Source organism: Monodon monoceros, unplaced genomic scaffold, assembly GCF_005190385.1.
Source record: "Monodon monoceros isolate NGI ecotype Baffin Bay Population unplaced genomic scaffold, NGI_Narwhal_1 Super_Scaffold_16, whole genome shotgun sequence".
NCBI lineage: Eukaryota > Metazoa > Chordata > Mammalia > Artiodactyla > Monodontidae > Monodon > Monodon monoceros.
In genome coordinates this window covers 2,285,135-2,304,440 of record NW_021703772.1, presented here as the reverse complement: position 1 = coordinate 2,304,440, position 19,306 = coordinate 2,285,135, and the positions used below count along the sequence as shown (strand labels likewise).

The 19,306-nt window shown below is 54.9% G+C and overlaps 1 protein-coding gene across 1 annotated transcript in view; it reads left to right on the top strand.

Moving 5' to 3' along the window:
- The window catches only part of TWIST2 (twist family bHLH transcription factor 2), a 49,678-nt gene extending 31,185 nt beyond the window's left edge, over positions 1 to 18,493 (top strand). The window contains exon 2 of the mRNA XM_029225988.1: positions 17,788 to 18,493. The gene's annotated coding sequence lies outside the window, so the exon portion shown is untranslated. The remainder of the gene's footprint in view (positions 1 to 17,787) is intronic.
- Positions 18,494 to 19,306: the final 813 nt, after the last annotated feature.

Genomic DNA, 19,306 nt, shown 5'->3' with positions numbered 1-19,306 from the left:
CTTGTGGAGAGGGAGGTGGCTCTCAGGAATGGAAAGCTGTGTTTTTACTGGTTTCCCAGCTGTAAGATGTACGGAACTGGCTTTTCTCTCGTTTTGCATCTGCAAGACGTCAGTAATCGATGGCCGATCAGAGTTGCTCTCTGAAGCCAAGGGTCCGTGGGCGGCATGTCTGGCTTCAGTCCACCTGGACCCACAACTTTAAGTGCGATTCGCCTCCCCTCCGGTCCCCCGGTGCTTATCTGGGTTCCTTCTAGCCTCCTTCCCTTCAGAAGTATTCCGGTTAAACCAGCCTCCTCCCCAAGAAGGCAGTGCGTGTACTCACAGCATTGAGCATCTTCTGGGGAGAGTGAGGGTTCCACAGCTTTAACCAGGTCTTAAAACAGATTTGTCAGGTGCCAGCTGTGCCCCCGCGGGGACATGCGAATGAGCTCTCAGCTGTCCCTAAGATTCTCAAAAATCACCAGACCCCCAGGGCCGTGGAGACCTCCAGCCACTTCCACCTGGGAGAAGTGAGGTCCAGCTTGGGGACAAGATGTGACCAAGGTCACTCAGATAGCAGGTGGCAAAGGGGAGACAGGAGGGGTTAGCGGGGCCTGATGGGACCTTCCTTTGCGAAGCAGCCTGAGCCCTGAGGCAAGTCCCAACACTTCGGCTCTGCAACTCCTCTTGGGGTAGGCTGCCCTGCCTGTTTACAGATGATGGCTGAGATGAAGGGTCCCAGGGTCAGGCCGATTCAACCCTGTGTCGGCAGAGCTGGACCAAGATGGGCCTCCCCGCAGGGCCTGGGAGTCGTGGGAGCTGCTGGAGGGTGGATGGGAGACGCCCTCCCTGCAGGCAGCTCCCACTCCAGGAGGAGGGGTCCAGGACCTGCGCTGAGCACACTCAGTTCCCCTTCCACCATCCACCAGTCACGCCACTTCACCTCCCCTGGGCAGGGTGGGTCAGGAGGCAGAGGGGCCACGGGGTCACCGCTGAGTGTCATCGGTGGAAGAAGACATGGCAGAGTGTAGGATACACACGCAGACGCGTCCCTGGGATGCTCAGGGTTTGGGGTCAGCTTCTCGTGCCTTCAGTGCTCAGACCCTCCCAAACGGGGGAGATGGGGCGAAGCTGTGCCACCTCCTGCTCGGGGTCCCTGCTGCCTGGTCCTGAGGGTCCCCGCCTTACTCTCAGGCTGTCATTGGCGCTGGAGGGGCCCCTCCTCCGGGCGTGGTCCACTCTTCCCGACCTCCCTCCCAGTGCCCACGGGGTGACCTGCCAAGGCCCTGATGGGTGCTGCCTGGTTCAGCCAGTTTTATTTAATCCAGGCAAAGTGGCAGAGGATGAAAAGCTGGCCTCTCATGCGTGTATTGTGCACGTTTGACCAAGGAAAGAATACAGCCCAGGAATTTTATTTGTGACTCTGCCCCTATGGCTACGCAGTGCCCTCAGTGTCTGCTGTGTCAGCCCACAGCCCAGCAGAGGACGTCTGGGTCTGGGGACTGTACCTTCCCGATGTCCTGTGGGTTGGCGCCAGTCAGCAGGTGAGATTGCGTTTGATGATCTTGAGGGTGATGATAAGAATTCGCCATCGAGATCTCCGAGAATCCTGCAAACCAGATCGTAAATGCCGCGTAGCCCTGGGGAGGTGGGGTGGGGGGATATTACTGAACACTGTAGGGTCATTTCCTAAAGGGATCCAAGGTAGTTTTTACATTTTTAAAGTATGTTTGTAATTTTAATTTGCAATCTTAACTTATAAAAACGAATGGTTTTCCTGCTAAGATGTAAAATGTGCTGTGAACTTTTTTCTAAAGACCGACAGCACGGCTCCCATGCTTTCCTGCCTGCCTAGACCCTCTCCTGGGATCTGAGTCCCCAGCTTCTAGTGAAATGACATTAAGCCCTGAACCCCTGTAAATATCCAAGGACACAGCTTTACTTAGCGTTAATCATGCCTTCAACTCAGCAATTAAACTTCCTGAAACTCAAACTGAACTATATTGGTGGGGAGAGCGGTTTCCTTCCACATCTTTCTGGTTCACTAAATAGCTTCGCTTTTGCTTCTCTAGCCCACAGTACAGGGTATGAGGGAGAATCCAAGCTCCTTCCCAGAGACGCCGTAGGGCTGCTGGTGCTCAGAAGATGAGCGCAGTGCACACGGTCATCCCTCATCCAGCCCTGAGTTTACCTCGCTCAGAATGTGAGAGAGCCAACTTTTAGGCTGTTTTCTGGAGCCACGGGGATGTTGGGTGTGTGTACGGCACCCAGGCCGCCATTTTGTGTGCAGTTCTGGGTGACGCCCATGAGCTGAACGGGGTGAGCAGGCTGGGAGGCAAGGTGGGGGCAGTGGAAGAGTCATGCATCTGGTCAGTGGGAACCCTGTTTTCAGCACAGAGCCCCACCAGCAGGAGAAGCTTCCCCGTGAGGGACACTGCCCGAGCCAGTCTCCCAGCCACACCTCCTGGTCCTGGAAGTGAAGTGACCAAGGTGACTTCTGGGAAAGAGAAGGAGAGGCATTTGTCCAGGCAGCCCTGAAAGACCAAATTTGGAGTAAATGCATTAGCAATGTCCAAGAACATGCTTGGACGAGGACGACACCCCAGGGCAGCGGTGCCAGGAGGACTTCAGTGAAAGGCCAGCTCACGCGAGCCCTGTGGAGCTTTCTTCTGAGCTCAGCGAGGACCCTTCACAAAACCCTGGGACATCGAGCTGCGGGTCCCTCCAGCACGACGAGCCTCCTGAAGTCACTGTCCCAGCGGAAACTTCACGCCAAGGACACCTGCCGCTGTCCTGAGAACCAGGTGGCCCGTCACTTGGAGAGAGGAGAGGAAAGCAGGGGCGGCACCTCGAAGCCGAGTAATAACTCACCTCACCACCCTTGCAGCCGCCACATCATCTCAATAAAACAGGGTGTGAGCTAGTGAGTGAGACCCCGTTGCTACCAAGTTAACGTGGATTCACGTCATTGTGTTCACCTTGGTGTTTTGCCTTTATGGCTGACCTTAAAGACCGTTTTTTTTTAAAGTTAAGTTCTTTCACACATTCATTCAGTATCTGGCTGTCTGCACCTTTTCCCCCAAAATACCGAGCTTCCCCAGCCGTGATTCTGCTACCTGTCAACCTTCAGGACTCTGATGCCCACGTTTGGAGAAGGTAGTGTAATCAATGATCAGATGGCTTCCCAAGTGATCATCTACACCTACTTTTGGTGTTTTGGACAAACCTTTGCTCAAAAACCTTGCCTTGGCCCTTGGGGCCGACTCAGCGGCACCACCAACGCTTGGCCCTCCCCCTCCCACTCCCCAGACCCTGTGGTTGGGCAGGGTGACTGGTGCCAGCCAGTGAGCTTCAGGAGGAAGTGGCAGCAGCATCTCCAGGAGGAAGTGGGGGACACTTCAGTCTGTCTTCCACTGCCCGAGTGGCTGGAAGGCCACATGCCCGCAAAGGTGCAGCTACAAGACGGTGGATGGAGACCCTGCCAGCCCGAGTCCTGAGTGCCCTGTGGAGCCGGGCCCCAGCCGGCCTGGATGAGCAGAAACAGCAGAGCAGGGGCCACACGTCGCCCCGGGAGAGGCGGGACCTTGTCTGCAGTTGCAGCCTCGCCACCCTCGCTGCCACTGGACCAGCCCTGTGATGGAGGGAAGACAGTCTGACACCGCAGAGGTCTCTGTCGTGTCCTGGAGCCTCAGACATGTTTACTCTGCTTTGCGAAATGGGTGTGTGCATTGGGAAAACTGTCTAAACTAAGTTGTTTCAGATTCATTTTGGGAGAAGCTCAATTTCTAAAGGCACTTTTCACTGAAGTTTTTAACATACAAAACTATTTCAGAGTGTAACCCTGGCTTCATTTATTTGTTTACCAAACGTGAGCCTCTATACCCCAGATTTCCTTGAAGTAACTCCTGTTAGATGTTGAAAGCGTTTGGGTTGTTCTGTGCCTCCCCTAAGCATTATTCGAATTCTTATCTTTGGTTCAAGGTGTATTTGCTGATTTTCAGAGTCCTGCCTCCATTTGGGGTTTTGTTAAAGCTTTCTTCTGTCTGTTAACTTTCCTCCTCTGTATGTGCCTCCAGAGTTGTGTTTTATTTTAAAGTGGATTCAACCTGAATTCTTTAAAACTACACAGAACATCTGTATCTCATCTATTTATTGACAAAGCTTGATTAAAGAGAGTCTAGAAGGGAAGGTGGATTGCTGGATCTAAGATTTAAAGTAGCTGCCGAATCCCTTTATAAACATTGACATCAACACTGCTTTCCATATTCATGGGTCTGTCTCGGCAAAAGAAATTAGTATAGGATGCTAAGCTGGAGAGTCCAAATGGTAAATAAATGCATTAAAAATGGGCAGATTATGCAAAAGAGTGATTCCCGCTTAAGGAGCGTAGCCTTTGATTTGGTCAGAAACGTGATAGCAAATATTCAGACTTCAGCTACCCTGCTTTGGTCATAACTCCAAGGTCTCATCCCCTGTCTCTGGGTCTTAGCGCTGTTATCTTTCTAATTAAAGTAGTTGCTTCCGGCTTTCAAACTCAGGAGTTGCAATCAATGCAAAAATACAGGGGGATACTTGGGAGATACACAGCTCTGCTTGTCACGTGGGCATCTGTGATTCGCACGACTGACTGTCAGGCTGATTCTTCCAGAAAGGAAGAGATGGGAAGTCTTGGCACTTGAGTGACTGAAAACGTTCTTTTAAGAAGAGGGAGTCCTGTCCGCCTTGGGCAGGTTCCAGGGTGCAAAGAGGCTCTTCTGCATCTGCTCTCCAGTGCCCAGCCATCCCCAGAACTCCTGGAGCCGTGGAGCTGCACTGAGCGGTCACGCCCAGGAGAGCAGCAGGGTCTGATTGAACTCTGCCCCGAATTCACGCCGACTTCTGTGCGACGGGCCCGTTTGGACCAATGTGACTGCATAACCTCTACCCCCAAACTGTGAATTCAGTAGTTAACGACTGCAGCAAACTCAGGACAGAGGTGACCCTCCTTAGAGAAGGCTGTGGCGTCATGCGTATGAGTGTTTGTACGTGATATTCGTACGTGTGGGGGGGGGGGTGTGTATGTGGTGCGTATATACACACGTATATGGGATATGATGGCATGTGTGTATACACACGAATACACATACTATCCAAGTACCAAAGGGCCTGAAGCCCGTCGGCCCTGCTCCACCCTGTCCACCACGCCTGCCCGGGTCTACAGCAGAGCTCCACGCACGCTGTGTGCGCAATAGATACTAGTTGTTGAGCGGCCGCATTTCAAAGAAAACTCTATTTGTATTTGGACCGTAAAGTCGGGCTACTTGAGTCGCTCAGCCTGCAGTGCACAGTCATCCCAAACCCCAGGAAGCCAGAACGTGTGACATGGAACAGGATTCCATCCCTTGAGCGCCAGTGGCCTCATTTGTAACGCCCCCCGTGGATTTCTCAGCGCAAGGTGAGCATCTATTACGTGCCAGGTGCTCACTCACCTGGGGCAGGTAGAACCAGCCCACTTTATAGACAGGGGAGACAGGACCAGTCTGCAGGCTCAGCGATGTTGGGCAGCACCGCCTTGGCAGGACGTCCCAGTGTCAGGCCTGGTCACAGCCCTGGGGCAGAGGTCAGCGCCTCCCTGTCCGGGCATCCAGGGAGGGGCTTTGTTGGCTCTCAGATGCTTTGCTCCGGCAGCCCCCAGCTTAGGAGGGGTCTCCGAAGAGCCAGTGGTTCCAAGAAGCCTGTAGAAAAGAGGGGACACATGGTGTTACCGCACAATCTAGGACATGGGGTCCCACTGAGGTTTGCTTCCAGAAATACATGTACACACACGGGTGGTCACTTCTCATTCGTGCCATCTTCTGTGGCTGTGTGGAAAAATGCAGAATAACTCAGGGTTTCCTTTTTTCCTACTCAAAAATATTTTGAAAACACAATACATTCTGTAAGATTTATTTGCGTCTGCTATAATTTATTTGAGTCTGCTGTAATTTATAAATGTGGGATTTCAATCCAGGAAATTTGAACTTTTAAAAATTGAGCAATAATGAAAGTATTTCTGTATCTCTTTACTTGGCCCTGGGGGCCGAGAGCCGTCTGGGATGAGGGCGTGACTCAAAACTCTTGCGTGGAAGCCAAGGCCAAGAAGGCCCCTGAGAGTACCTGTCCCCCAAGACCTGCCCTTCCCAGAATGGACTGCTCAGTCCCCAGGGTCAGTCAGCACGGGGCCGTCACCAGTGGGCTGACAAGAGTCTCATACTAAGTGAAGTAAGACAGAGAAGGACAAATACTATGTGATATCACTTATATGTGGAATCTAAAACAAATGAGACAAACGAACTTATTTACAAAACAGAAACAGACTCACAGACACAGAAAACAAACTTATGGTTTTACCAAAGTGGGAAGCAGGGTCGGGGAGGAGGGATAAATTAGGAGTTTGGGATTAACAGATACGCACTACTATATATAAATAGATGAACAAGGACCTACTGCACAGCACAAGGAACGATATTCAGTATCTTGTAATAACCTATAATGGAAAAGAATCTGAAAAAGAGTAGATATATATAAAGAATATATATATATATGTGTATTACTGGAGCACCAGTTTGCAGTATACCAGAAACTAACAGAACATTGTAAATCAACTGTCTGTCAATTAAAAAGAACAGAGTCTATCGCCCACATTCACAGGTCCTTTTAGGTTCAGTGCAGACAAAGGAGCCCCTAGATTTGTGTATTGCGCAATTAGAAGTTTGAATCTCAAAAGCAAATGGTTGGGAATTACAGCTCTCTGTTGGAAGGAGAGTGATGGATGCCTTTTTTAGGAGGAAATATCTAACGCTTTTTCCAGAGGCGACACCAACTCCAGGTGCTTTGAAGATCAGCAGGGTAACACTGACCTTATCCGGTGGATGGGGACCCCTGGTTGACCCTCTCCGGCTGACAGCAGACCCCCCTGTTAATGCCCCCGGGACCCCACTCCCTCTACCAGCAGCCGGAGCATCTGTACGAGATTCATCACAGACTTACCTCGGGGCTGGCTGGCGTGAACTTGACTTCTGTTTCTGTGTCTGCTGCCCCTGGGGCTTGAGGGCTCCCAGGTGTCATCTGGGGGTAAGAGGAGAGTCCATCAGATGTCCTTCCCCTGGCAGGCCTACGGGGTGAGCGAGCGAGGGTGTTGGCTTCACCCACCAGCAGGAGGCCATGGTTGTGAGCAGCGCGTGGAAGCCCAGCAAGAAGACACACGGGAGCCACAGGCCGGGGAGTCGCCCTCTCGCTGGGGCCGGGAGCTGGCGGACAGGGCCTGCGGGCTGCCTGGGAGGGGTGGCCGGTCTAGGAACCCCGAGTTCTCTCTGCGTTTGCCCTGAGACACCTGCGCGCCTGTCCTGGGGCCCATCAGGTGTCTTTCGGTTGGAGTTAGTGGCCACTGGGGGCAGGGAGCCGGGCTGTGCAGGAGGGGCTGGATTCTTGCAAGCGCGAGAGGTGCCGTTTAGCAGCCGGGCTTGTTCGTGGACCGCTTGCCGTCTCTCTGCCATTTACCTGCTAGGTGGACCGTCCATTCACTCCCCTTCCGCTTCAGCTCTCATCGGCTGTTAAGCACGCACGTTCAGTTTTACTTCACCACGTGCCGGGGTGTTGACTGGTCCCCATGGAACCCACCCCAAGGCCACTGCACACACCTTTCCTCGGGGCCCCAGGGCTGGCCTCCGCCGGGAGGGTCAGTGCTTTCCCACCTCAGCCCTGGCCGCTCACAGCCGCGTGGCCGGTCCGGCTGGGGGTCGCTCACTCACCCCGTCCTGCTTCTATGAGCTAGTTTTACCCGAACCCCTGAGGCCCTTCCACGCTTGAGTGTGGGCTGGTCGATTTCTAAGTACGATGTTTCCCAACAGAGATCAGTTTTACTCAGGTGGTGCTGAGGTTTGAGAATAGGAAATGGGCTAAAAGTAACTGAATCCAGAGCTTGGGAAGCAAAAGGCCTTGCCGAAGGGGTGGGTTAGCCCAGCCCGTGGCTGGTCTGTGGAAAGCTGGGGTATCCCTGTGCCTAGAAGGACATCCTCCCGCCAGGGCCCCCTGGGTGCTGTTGCTTTGTCAAAATCAATCCCATATCTCAAGAGGCTGCCAAAATAAGGGTTCCCAGAGATGGGCAGGACCGGGGATTGGGCCATAGCAGGATTCTTAGTAAGGTTTTTGCATTCTTCTGGATGTGCACACCTATTTGCATAATATTTCAAAAGTAGCGTATTTTTTTTCTGGGTAGTCGGAAAAAGGAGGGCCCAATAAAATAGATTTAGGTGCAGTTATTTCTGTAAACCATTTTGCATTTTAAAAATTGCCTTCTTTTCTGAGATTAATCGAGGAACTAAAAGCTGGCAGTAGTCAGGCAGAGGTTATCGTCACCACCGATGCATTCCTAGAAACAGTGTTTCTATCCCCCATTTTTCGTCGTTTGTGGGAAATGTTCTTTTGCATTTTCCAGGCTGTGCCCCCCCGTAAGAGATGGGGTGGCACGCTCTGAAGACAGCGGGAGTCTGGGTTTCATTCCCAGCTCTCACTCCTCTGCTCTGTGACCCCACTGCTTTGCAGCCTCTCCAGGCCTGGGTGTGTTTACGTTGAAGATGTGGAAATGAGGGCAGAATCCATATAGGAAGCCAGTTCCTGGCACGCTCACTGCCCTCCAAACGTGCAGAAGACTGCTCCCAGCCAGCCCAGCCCCCACTGTACTGGGCCTGCCCTCCCCAAGGTCACCTGCTGACCGCCCCCATGGCCAGGTGCAGGTCCGAGCTCTCCCCTGCGATGCAGTCCTCCCGCCAGCATGGGGCGCTAGCGGCCAGCACCACCGGCCTCTTTCAGATGGTCCACACTCAGTCTCCCCACCTCCCCTGAAAGTGTGGCCCTAAAGGCCTGCAACCCCCAGTTCTGCCCCTGACAGGAGGCACAGAGATGGAGAATGAGGCCCGGGTTTGGGATCCAGAGGCCTGGGTCCAAATCCTAGCAAAGCCAGGTACCCTCATTCCTTCCAAGGGGAGGGTCTTGCTCATAAGTCTGAAGCCCCCAACCCTCTTCTGGGGTTCCAAGCCGCACATCCTGCTGAGTGAACTTAACCTTCATGGTGTCATGAAAGCACTGACAACTCAGCCCGACCAGCACTAGTCTTATTTCCCCACAAAAGCGCCTTCCCTCGTGACCCCCATTTAGTCCCTGGGGTCACGACCCCTCCTGTTGCCCGAGCTGGACCCTCGGTCACCGCTCACCTCTTGCTGATTCTCCAGCGCTGCTGCATCTCCCCAGAGTCCTCAGCCCTTTCCTCCTGGACCACAAGGGGGCCTCCCCATCCTGGCATCCTTGGGACCGCCCCACCGTTATCTCGGGAAAGCCCAGCTCATCGTGCCGTGCACTGCTTAGTACCCCTTTCATTGCCTCCCCACTGCTCTGTGGGTCCTGCCCATCTCTGCCCCCCTAAAAGTTGCCTTCACCATTACCCCAAATCCTCACCTTCCTCCAGCCCACCTCGCGTGTGCCCGTGCACCCTCGCCTCTGCCCACGAGGCCCTTCCCCCTTCCCACCCAGGACCAGACTCCTTGAAGACCCAGCGCCAGCCCCTGATCCCGTGAAGAGCTCCCCAAAGCCCTGGAAACTTAATCGTCTTGTTCTCTGTACTTTTAGTATGTGCCTTTTAATACTTTTATGATAACATTTCTTATATTTTGCTATAATCATTGTGTTTATATTTGTTTGTATTTTAAAGTAAAATAATTGTAGACCTTTACGCACCTGTATTATACCTTCATTAGAACACATTACATTTTTGTTGTGATAATGTATTTTATCGTCCGTCCCCAAGGGAACTATGAACTAGTTGAGGACAGGGGAGCCTGTCCTCCTCATACTTACAGGCCAACATCCAGCAGGACACCTGATATCAGAAAACCTTCAGTGAATGTCCTCTCGAGCTGGTGCTGCCGTCACTGGGACCCTTGTATCTTCAGATACTCATTTGTCAAATGTGCAGAGACATTTATTAACTCGGTGCCCCCAGGTTTGGACCCGAGTGAAGGGTGTTGTGGGCATGAAGTCGGTCGTGGGAGACGAGGGATTTCCAGCCCAGGGCTTAGCTGACCTGAGTTCTGCTGCTGACTCTGCACCTGCCTGGTGACTTGGGATAAGTCACCCCCAACCCCAGGCCCCCGCCTCCGAAATGATGTCATTGGATGGACCATCCTGAAAGGCACTTACTTCGTGCACCTCCAGCCTGAAATGGGGCACCTGCAGCGTGACTGTTTACCCCACCCTCTAGCACTCATGGGTTTCATTTGGAAGCTGAATGTAGTGACATCTGGAGAAATCATAATTCACCGGTTAAACTAGTTCCTGGGCTTGGAGGCCTGTGGGCCAGGAAGAGGCGGCATCCCCCTTGTCTCTGGTTACTCGGGACTGCTTGCCCTCACTGTCTCTGAAATGTGGGAGGACCCTTTGCAGCGTCGCGTGACTCATGGAGAGGAAATGGGACGGTCTCCCTCCGAGGCAGCGTTGAGGATGGGTCCGCGGGGACCCCTGGCCTTCCTGCCATAACTCCCCTGGGAACTGAGCAGGGCTGGCCCTGGGGAGTCTCGGGCTGCGGGGGGTGGGCTCTGCAGGGCGGTATCTCCAGGCAGTGACACTGGGAGGCACCAAGTAGGAGGGACCTGCCTGGACGCCCAGAGGCAAGCATGCCCCCTCCCCAGCCTGTTTTCAGGGCTACTTCCCCATGGCAGACAGGTCACTGCAGACATAGCCTGAGTCACTGAAGCCAAGCCCAAGCCGGGGCCAGGGAAGAGACAGAGAGAGAGAGAGGGAGGGGGGGAGAGAGCGCTGTTTCCACTTGTAAGTGGATGTGAAGTTCTTGGTCCCCTGGAGAAGCAAGGCCACCAGCTCCCCTGCAAGCCACCAGGGAGCCATAGGAAAGTCCTGGCATCGTAAACGCGGTCATTCCAAAGAGGATTCCTCTTTCTCACGCACGGCGGGCTGGCTGGGGTCAGACGTCTGAGTCGCGGAGCTTGGAGAGAGGGGCCACCTGTCCTCACCCTCCTTGCCCTTCCACTGACCCCAGACCCTGAACAGGGCAGGGGCCCCTGGCAGGTGGCGTCTGCAAGCAGGGGGCTTGTCTGGGACACAGAGAGGGGGCAGAGAGCACAGGGAGCGTCGGTGGCTCCAGCACAGACGGGCACGGTCCCTCTGGAACCCACAGCCTGCGCCCGTGTCCGGGCAGCAGTCCTGAATGTCACACTCGAGCCGAACGCGCAGGTCCTGGAATCTTTTGACGTCCCCGCAGAGCCGAGAGGAGCAGGCAGTGCCTCAGGCATCCCCGCAGGGCAGCAGAAGCCCCTCCACCCGCTGGGGGTCCTGGGAGCTTTGTGGTATGGTGGGATACCTCCCACCCAGCCGTTCCCGGGAAAGCAGGACTGTCCAGAAGGGATGGGCCAGCCCCCGGCAGAGCAGCTCCGGGTCTCAACTCTGGCCCCATTTGCCACCTCCTTGCCGCTCACTGGCCTAATGAGACTCACATGGCTGCATCCTCTGCCCCACTCTTTAACAAAGGGCCCAGGGGCCTGTAAAGAGAGGCCAGAGTGTCCTGCCTTCCCAGCCGCTGCTTGGTTCAGGGACCACTTACAGCCCCTTAAAGGGCAGGGACTCGCAGAGGGAGGGAAGGACCGGGCGAGGGAGGAAGGTGGGACAGCCGTCCAGAGGAACCTTGTAAAAACGTCACAACCTCACAAGCCCAGTGCTTTCTGCTTTACATTTGCTGGGAGAGGAAGCAGTTTGCCTTTTGTCTGTCCCTCCTTCACCCCACAGGGATATGTCCTTAAACTGCTCCTTTGAAAATCAAGTTGCAGTTAATAGAGTTCAGCCTACGGGAGGATGGCTCCGGGCTCCCTCCTGCCGTTCTAGGGTTTAGAGGTGGATTCCCAAATAGTCATTGGGACGGGGTCCGTTTTGTCGTTTGGCACTGCCAGTTCTCTACCCTTCTGACCCTTGGGGCTTCCAGGCCCGGCTCACAGCCAGGAGAGGTGCCCAGAGGCCACAGGGAGGGAGGGGCCCTGAACTGGGAGGACAGAGGGCCCCCATGTGCAGGGGCAGCTGGACCCCCGCCTCTCCGATCACCCAGGTGAGCCTCGGCCGCTGGTCCCTAAGGGAGGGGGTCCTGTGTACATGCTTTCCCGTTACCCAGGCCTGATTGGAGCTCGCTGCTCAGAGCTTCGCATTCTCTCCAACGAAAGAAAAACCGCTCTTTCCCCACGTCCCTGGACAAACATTTGTCACAGAAACTGCCTTGGGGCAAGCGGCTCTGGGGAACGAGCTTTGTTCGGGCCACCCTCTGGCACTGCCCATCCCGGCCAGGCCAGCAGGCGGCAGGCAGGGAGGCGTCCAGCGCCTGCCTGCACCCAGTGCCCCATGGTCTCTTCAAATCCCCTACCCAGAGGGAAGAAGAAAACCCGTCCAGCTGAGTGGGTGATCCTTCCAAGACTCCCTGCAGGCTGGCACCCCTGCTGCCCACGCATTCAGGTGGGTGATCATCAAGGTGCAGCCAGACGAGCTGGACACGGGTCGGCTGCACAGCTGTGTCCACTGCGTGTCCCGGGCGGGCCCCGGCGGGTCTCCGCGTCTGGGGCTCTCAGGCAGGATTGTAGCGGCTGGCACAGCCTCAGGGCCGGGCAGCCCGCGGGGGCCCCGCCCCCGGCAGGGAGCATGATGAAGCTGGAATTCTTGTTTCTCCACCCAGCCACGTGCCCCGGCAGTCACAGCCCATCGCAGCCGCAGTTCATGTCTCTGAACAGGGATGTGGATGATGTAGGCTGTGCACGATCCCCCACTTCTTCCTGCTCAGGGAGCATCTCCGGAGAACTGGGATTTTGCCAGCGTGCAGGTGCTGATTCCTCCGTTCCCGGCCAGACCTGCCGTCTGCATTTCTCACTGGCTTCCGTTTGTCGCTGACCCTGCTTGTCTTGAGGAGCAGAAGCTTAGAATAAACGGGAGTCCGAGTGCATTACAGAGTGCGGGTGTTACAGGGAGCCTGGGGCTCCTGGTCACCTGGGTGACCTTCACCTCTGCTGTGTGTCTGACCTCCTCATTGTAGCCCCTCTTGCAGCAGGTATCTATTGAGCACCTACTGTGTGCCAGGCACTGCTCCAGACCCTGGGGACCCAGCTGGGGAAGAATAGCGCCCTTTGCCCTCTTGGGACAGAAAGAGCGTTGACCACAGCGTCTTACCTGTTTGTCGGGTTTGCGGTGGGGGGGATTGTTAGATCATTTGTTGCCATGCCTGCAGAGACAGAGCCCGAGCTACTTTTCATCTGATGGAAGACGTTTCCTAGTAGTGTTTCCCAGGAGCGGGACCTGATAGGTGTACTTCCTGAGATCTTAAATACCTCATGTTTCTTTCCCTCCCCACGGCGTCCATGGATTCTTGGGGAGCAAAGCTCCAGGGACGCCATTCTTCTCCACAGAAACTCTGGGCGTCCTGGGATTAACAGTTAGCGGGTAGTATGAGCACAGGGGAAGGCACCCCAGTCTGGTTCTTTTTTTGTTTCTTTTTATGTCTGGAAGCCTGTAGGAGGTTTTCTCTAGTCTTAGAATCCAGAACTTTGTGATGTGGCTCTGTTGCTTGTCTTGTTGGGTTTCCTTTCCAGAACTCGGTGCTCCTTTTAATCTGAAACCCTCGATCTTTCTTGAGCATGGGGACTCTTCCGTCGGTATCTCTCCTGTGACCGCGTCCGCTTCCTCCTTTCCACATACCTTGTCTTTTTGCTCAGATGCCGGGAGATTCCATGAGTCAGTCTCCAATTCATTAATGGTTTTTCATCAGTATCTCTTTTGCTATTTTGTTTCTATTATTTAAAAAAATGTCTACTAATATTCTTTGTGTGATTTCCAAGAGCGCTTTTCCTGTCTCCTGGTTGTTCATGCCCTTTCAAAGCAGCATATTCTCATTTTATCCACACATACTCCTCTGGCTCCTCCCAAGATGATAATTTCCGCTGTTTTGAAAGCTGGATCCCCATTCGCTGGGCTGTCTGTGTGGTGCTCAGCTTGGCAATTTCCCCACTGTGGTCCTCAGTTGTCTGATGCGAATCATCGTTTGTTTTCTACTCGTATTTACGGCACGTTTTGTTGGTGATACAAAGTTGGCTCTGTCCCTCCAAACCACACTCTTGGGAGCTGTGTTCAAACGGTCAGGAGGCTGTGGGCAGGCTCGGCCAGGGGACAGAGGGCCCCCGTTGAAAAACAGTGCAGAGGGGAGGGGGGCTGGCCCGTGCAGAATGGGCGAGACCCACCAGGGAAGGTGGCAGCTGTCAGCTCTCCACCCCTGGGTCCATCACTACTCATCTACCCCTGGCACATTCTACCCCCGCCCCTGCACAGTATACCTGAGAGCCCAGGTGTCCAGGGTCTTTGTTTTAGGCGTAGTGAACGGGAGGAGGGGGCAGCAAGGGCAGCCTGACGGGGGGAGCCCCTTCAAGTGAGCTGGGCAGTGCCAGGGGCCTGTGGAGGCAGAGATGCTTCCACTTTTCATGCTGAAGGGGCAGTGAGAGCTGGCACGACGCCCTGGATGTCTGCTCTGTGCTGGGAACTGTGGCCACGCCCCCGGGCTGCTGTGAACAGTTCCTGGTCTCCTGACCCTCGCCTTCTGCCCCCAGTCTCCACTGGCAAAGCCGCAGGTGTGCACATGTGTGCGTGCGTGTGCTGTATCTGACCAGGAGACATTTCACATCTGTGATCCTCTCCCTCTACCCTTATTCCTCACCCTTCCCTTCTGGTTGCAGAGTCTTAGCTGCACTTCCTCTAAAAAAGCTGTCACTGTCTACCCTGAGCTCTAGTTGTTTATAAACATGTTACTCCTCCCCCGCTAGATTGCTCTGATTCACCTCTGAGCTTTTTAAACAGCTAACAGCATTCCTGGCACATGAAAGATGCTCAGTACATGTTGGAAAGATAGATGGGTAGATGGAAGGGTGGATGTGGGGATAGATGGAAGGATGGTGGGTGGATGGATGGTGGGTGAATAGAAAGAAGGAAGGGAGGCAGGGAGGAAGGATGGTGGGTGGATGGAGGGATAAATGGAAGGATGGTGGGTGGATGGATGGGTGGGGGCGTGAATCAGTGAATGGATGCAAGGCCTTAAAATGAATGCTTCCCTCTTAAGCCCGCCCCTGCCTCACTTTCTGGAGAACTTTGTTGATGTGCCCCTCCCTGTGTCAGGCCCTAGGGATACAGATTCGAATAAGACCCTCGTTGCTTCTCAGTGCCCAATGGTTGGTGTGGGTGAGAGAGGGGGACGGCCAGCCTCTCAGTCCAGCCGCTGCCCGGCCTCTCTGCCTGCCCCGCTTCCTGGCGGGGCAGACAGATGCAGCGTGAACTGTGTACAGGACACGCGCACACGGTTTCAGGTGGCTCTCACACGCGGGAGGCTGCCGGGGCCCCAGATGTTTTTCATTTGTGGCTGAGAACGCCGTCCATGTCAGCAGACACAGCTGGGGTCAGGGTGACATCAGGGCGGTCGGCCCCGAAGGCTCTCGGTCAGAAAGACTAATGAACCTGCCGCTCGCTCCTGCCCAGGCCCTGGGCCCCGCAGGCATGTGGAGTGAACCCTGAAACCTGCGCTCCTGGGGCGGCCCTGTCGTTCCTGGCTTTGCACGGATGATGCTGTATTTCCCCTCGGAGGGCTGGCGCAGCTCATATATCAAAACCTGCTGTGATTGTTTCCTCCCACTGAGGAAGGCTTCCATTTAGCTTTCTCTAGCTGCCCCCCTTATTAATTATCTAATTACAACCACATTCTCCAAGAGAGAGCAGCCTTTGACTTTCTGCCCAGGACCACTTAAAAAGGCTTACATATTTGGAGTGCTCTGAACTTGAAAAAAAAGAAGTGCATGTGTGTTTCCACGCACTGGAGTTTGAGGGAAAATGCGTCTTTGCTTTTTTGCAGAGCTTTGTCTTGAGGCAGTAAAGGTTTCTAGAGTTCCCCGATCAGCTGGGCTTTAGTGTGGAGCTCAGGGTTCCACGGGGAGGGAGCTGGGGGCACAGGAGGTCAAGGCACATACCTCGTGCTGCCCCTGCCCAGTGGCATCAGGCCACACACACCCCCGCCCCCCCGCCACACACACACACACGCTGTAAATTTGGGATTGGCTGCAAGCTGGCTGGGTGTGCTGTAGAGCTGGGTCCTGCAGGACTGGGCAGTCAGCAGTCCACGGCCCCAGAACAGCAGGCGACAGGCCAGCAGCTGCCCCAGCCATGCACTGCCTCTTCGGGGTGAGGTGAGGGGCCCACTGTGCTCACCCCCAGGGACCTTGCCAGCGCGTGCTGAGGTCCTTGGCCAGGTGCTCGTGCCCCGTGATATCCCCGGGGCCCTCCCGCCGTCCCCACTGCGGAGACGTACGACCTTGGCTTACGGGGCTGCGTCACTCACTCTGTAGTCTGGTGCTCGGACACCCTGGCCCAGATCTCTCCGGCACATTTTCTCTAGGACGCCTATGGGCGCAGATGGCAGCCCGTGAGGTCCTGAGCTCCCTGCCCGCGGGGCCCGCCCAGCACACGCCCCCTCCCTCTGCGACATCACTTGGTCTTCCACCTCCCTGTCAGCAACAAGCTTCACTCCCCAGTGGGAAGGCAGGAGTGTTTCTGGTAGAGCGTGGCCTTTGTCACTTGAATTGGTTCCTGGGAGCCTCACTGGCCAGGTCCTGCGGGAGGTGGTGGACATGGGGGTGAGGGGCTCCAGAGACGGCGGCTGGAAGCTGGCCCCAGAGCGGCATTTTGATCGACCCACCTGCACTTTATGGATCAATTGCATGAGCTCCGGGGCTTCGTGGGGCTGGGGATTCAACAGTTGTGTATCTTGATTGCACTGGAGGGTGCCAGAATCCACAGGTGATGAAATAGCCTGGCGCACGTGCACAGACACACACACACACACACACGCAGCTGGGTACAACCTCCTCCCACCTCAACACACACACACACACACACACACACACACCTGGTACAACCTCCTTCCACCACCAAACACACACACACACACCTGGTACAACCTCCTTCCATCCCCAACACACACACACACACACACACACGCACGAGTGAGGTGTGAAGAAGCCTCGTGCTGTGCCAAGGTCCCTCTTCTGTTTGTGATGCTTCACGAGACTAGTGCAAGGTGATACCAGTGGGGGAAACCAGGTGAGAGGTGCATGCGACCTCCCTGTACACTTTTGTTTTGCGTTGTCTGTGAATCTGTAGTTTTTTCAAAAGCACAGCTGTAGAAATTCATCCCCCTCTGACAACTCCTGCCCAGCGGCCGTCCCATTTCTCTGCGTCCTCGCCCCCACCCCTCTGCAGCTGGCTTGGCTCACACCGCTGTCCTGAAGCCCCTGCAGCCGCCTCTCCCCAGCACCCCTTCCCCTTCCATGGTGGGCTGCTCTTCTCCGTGGGAGCTCCACTAGGGAGCGGCTCACCCACGGGGTCAGCACCGCCCTGCAGGGCACCTTGGGGGGCAAGGCTTTGGTGGGCACAGCAGACAGGAGATTCAGCCCTCTGGGTCTGGGTGCAGCCGGAGAGGGTGGAGGTGGGGAGGGAAGGGGGGCTCCAGGCCTGGTCTGGGTCCCTGGGGGCAACGGCCTGCAGGTGCCCAGTGGCCCTGACTACTGGTCACCTGTCCAGCTTCTGCCAGAGCAGACAGGGAGCAGACGGGTGCCAGAGCGGCTCGCACGTGTCCCGTCCCGTCCGGGGGCTCCTGAATGAGGGCGGTCCCTGGACACCGAGAGATGCGGCGGCTTCTCAACCTCCCTCTACCTTGTTTTCCAGACTGTCCCGCGGGGCTGAGCGCACGTGGAACTGGGGTGCATCCGAGTCTGTAACTTCTGAAACCCGAATGACCTCCGGGAAACTGCCCCCTCGGTGCTCCAGCACGGTGCCTAGACGAGGGCACAGCGACAGAGCCCGGACCGCACGGCCCCGTCCCCGAGACGGGCCCCGCAGAGGAAGTGGCGCACATGGTCTTTCTTGCCGGTGACATGTTCATTGTCGTCCTCGCCACTGTTTGAGGGTGGGAACAGACCCAGGCCTGGGTTTTATTTTTTTATTTTTATGTTTTGAGGGGGCGGGGATTTATTATTTCTGAAAATCGCTAAATTCAGGAACACATTTACAAGGATTTTGGATTTGTATTTCCCTCTAAGTGCCTTTTTTTAGTGTATATTTTAAAAAATAAGCCAGAAATGCCTTCCTGTACAATTCTGTTTAAACTGGACCAAGGCTCTCAGAAAAAGAACCTCGTGCTCCCTTCCCACCCCCAAGCCCCTGCATGATTGTTTCAAGGAAGCCTGGAATTCTTCTCACTTCTCCCCTTTCTCTTTCTCCATGATTTGCTCAGCTAACATTTTTTTTTTTTCTGTTTCAGTGTATATGTTGCTTATTTGTTTTATTTATTGAGATATTTGTAACAAGCTCAGTGACTGCAATGTGGCTGTGTATTCTGCTCCCTCCCAGGAACAATAAAGACGTCTTTGCAGTCCTGGTCCTCCGTCTCTTCTTTTCTCTACTTTGCAACACGAGAAAGGGCCTGAGAAAGTTGGGACGGGTTGCAAAAATAACTATCATTTCACTTTAAAGGGGACCGGAAAGGATGTGAGACATTTTATAGCATACATGATTGTAGAACTTTCTAGAAACTACCAACACTAATGCAGTTGAGTGTGTTAACAGACCCAGGCCTGGCAAAGCAGATGAGTTGGCCTCAGCCCCTCTAGGTGCCCATCTTCTCACCTACCCACGCCCCAGACTCAGTTGCTAGAGGTACGCTCTCCAGACCATTTCTTGTTCTTTAGATCAAGAGTCACCCATCCTGTGTCCCAGGCCTGCTCTTCAAGGTCAGTGCTAGCCAGTGCCAGCGCTGCAGAGCCTTCCCAGGTGGAATTCCTTACTCTCCCCAGACATGACATCCATGCCCTCCTTCACACTTCTCCCAGTGGGTTACAGTCTGCTCTGCATATGTCCAGTCCCCCTGATAACATGAGCTCCACAGGCAACTGTCCCACCCTCCATAGCGCTGTATATGCCACTGGGCCAGGTTAAGGTTGCAGCACTTGTATGTGCAGGTAAGGATGGAGCGCAAGAGCAGAAGTCCCAGGAAGGCCACAGTCCACAGTCTGCATCCAAGAAGGAGAAGCTGGCTGGGGTCTGGTCTAGGCGGGCAGGGAGACAGTGCAGACACACTCCATGTGGGGCAGGAAGTCCCGCGCCCCACCTGCTGGCCTCCCTACTGTGTCTGTGGGCTTCACTGGGGGTTGGGGAGTGGCTCCCAGGTTAAGGGCTTCTGGTGGGG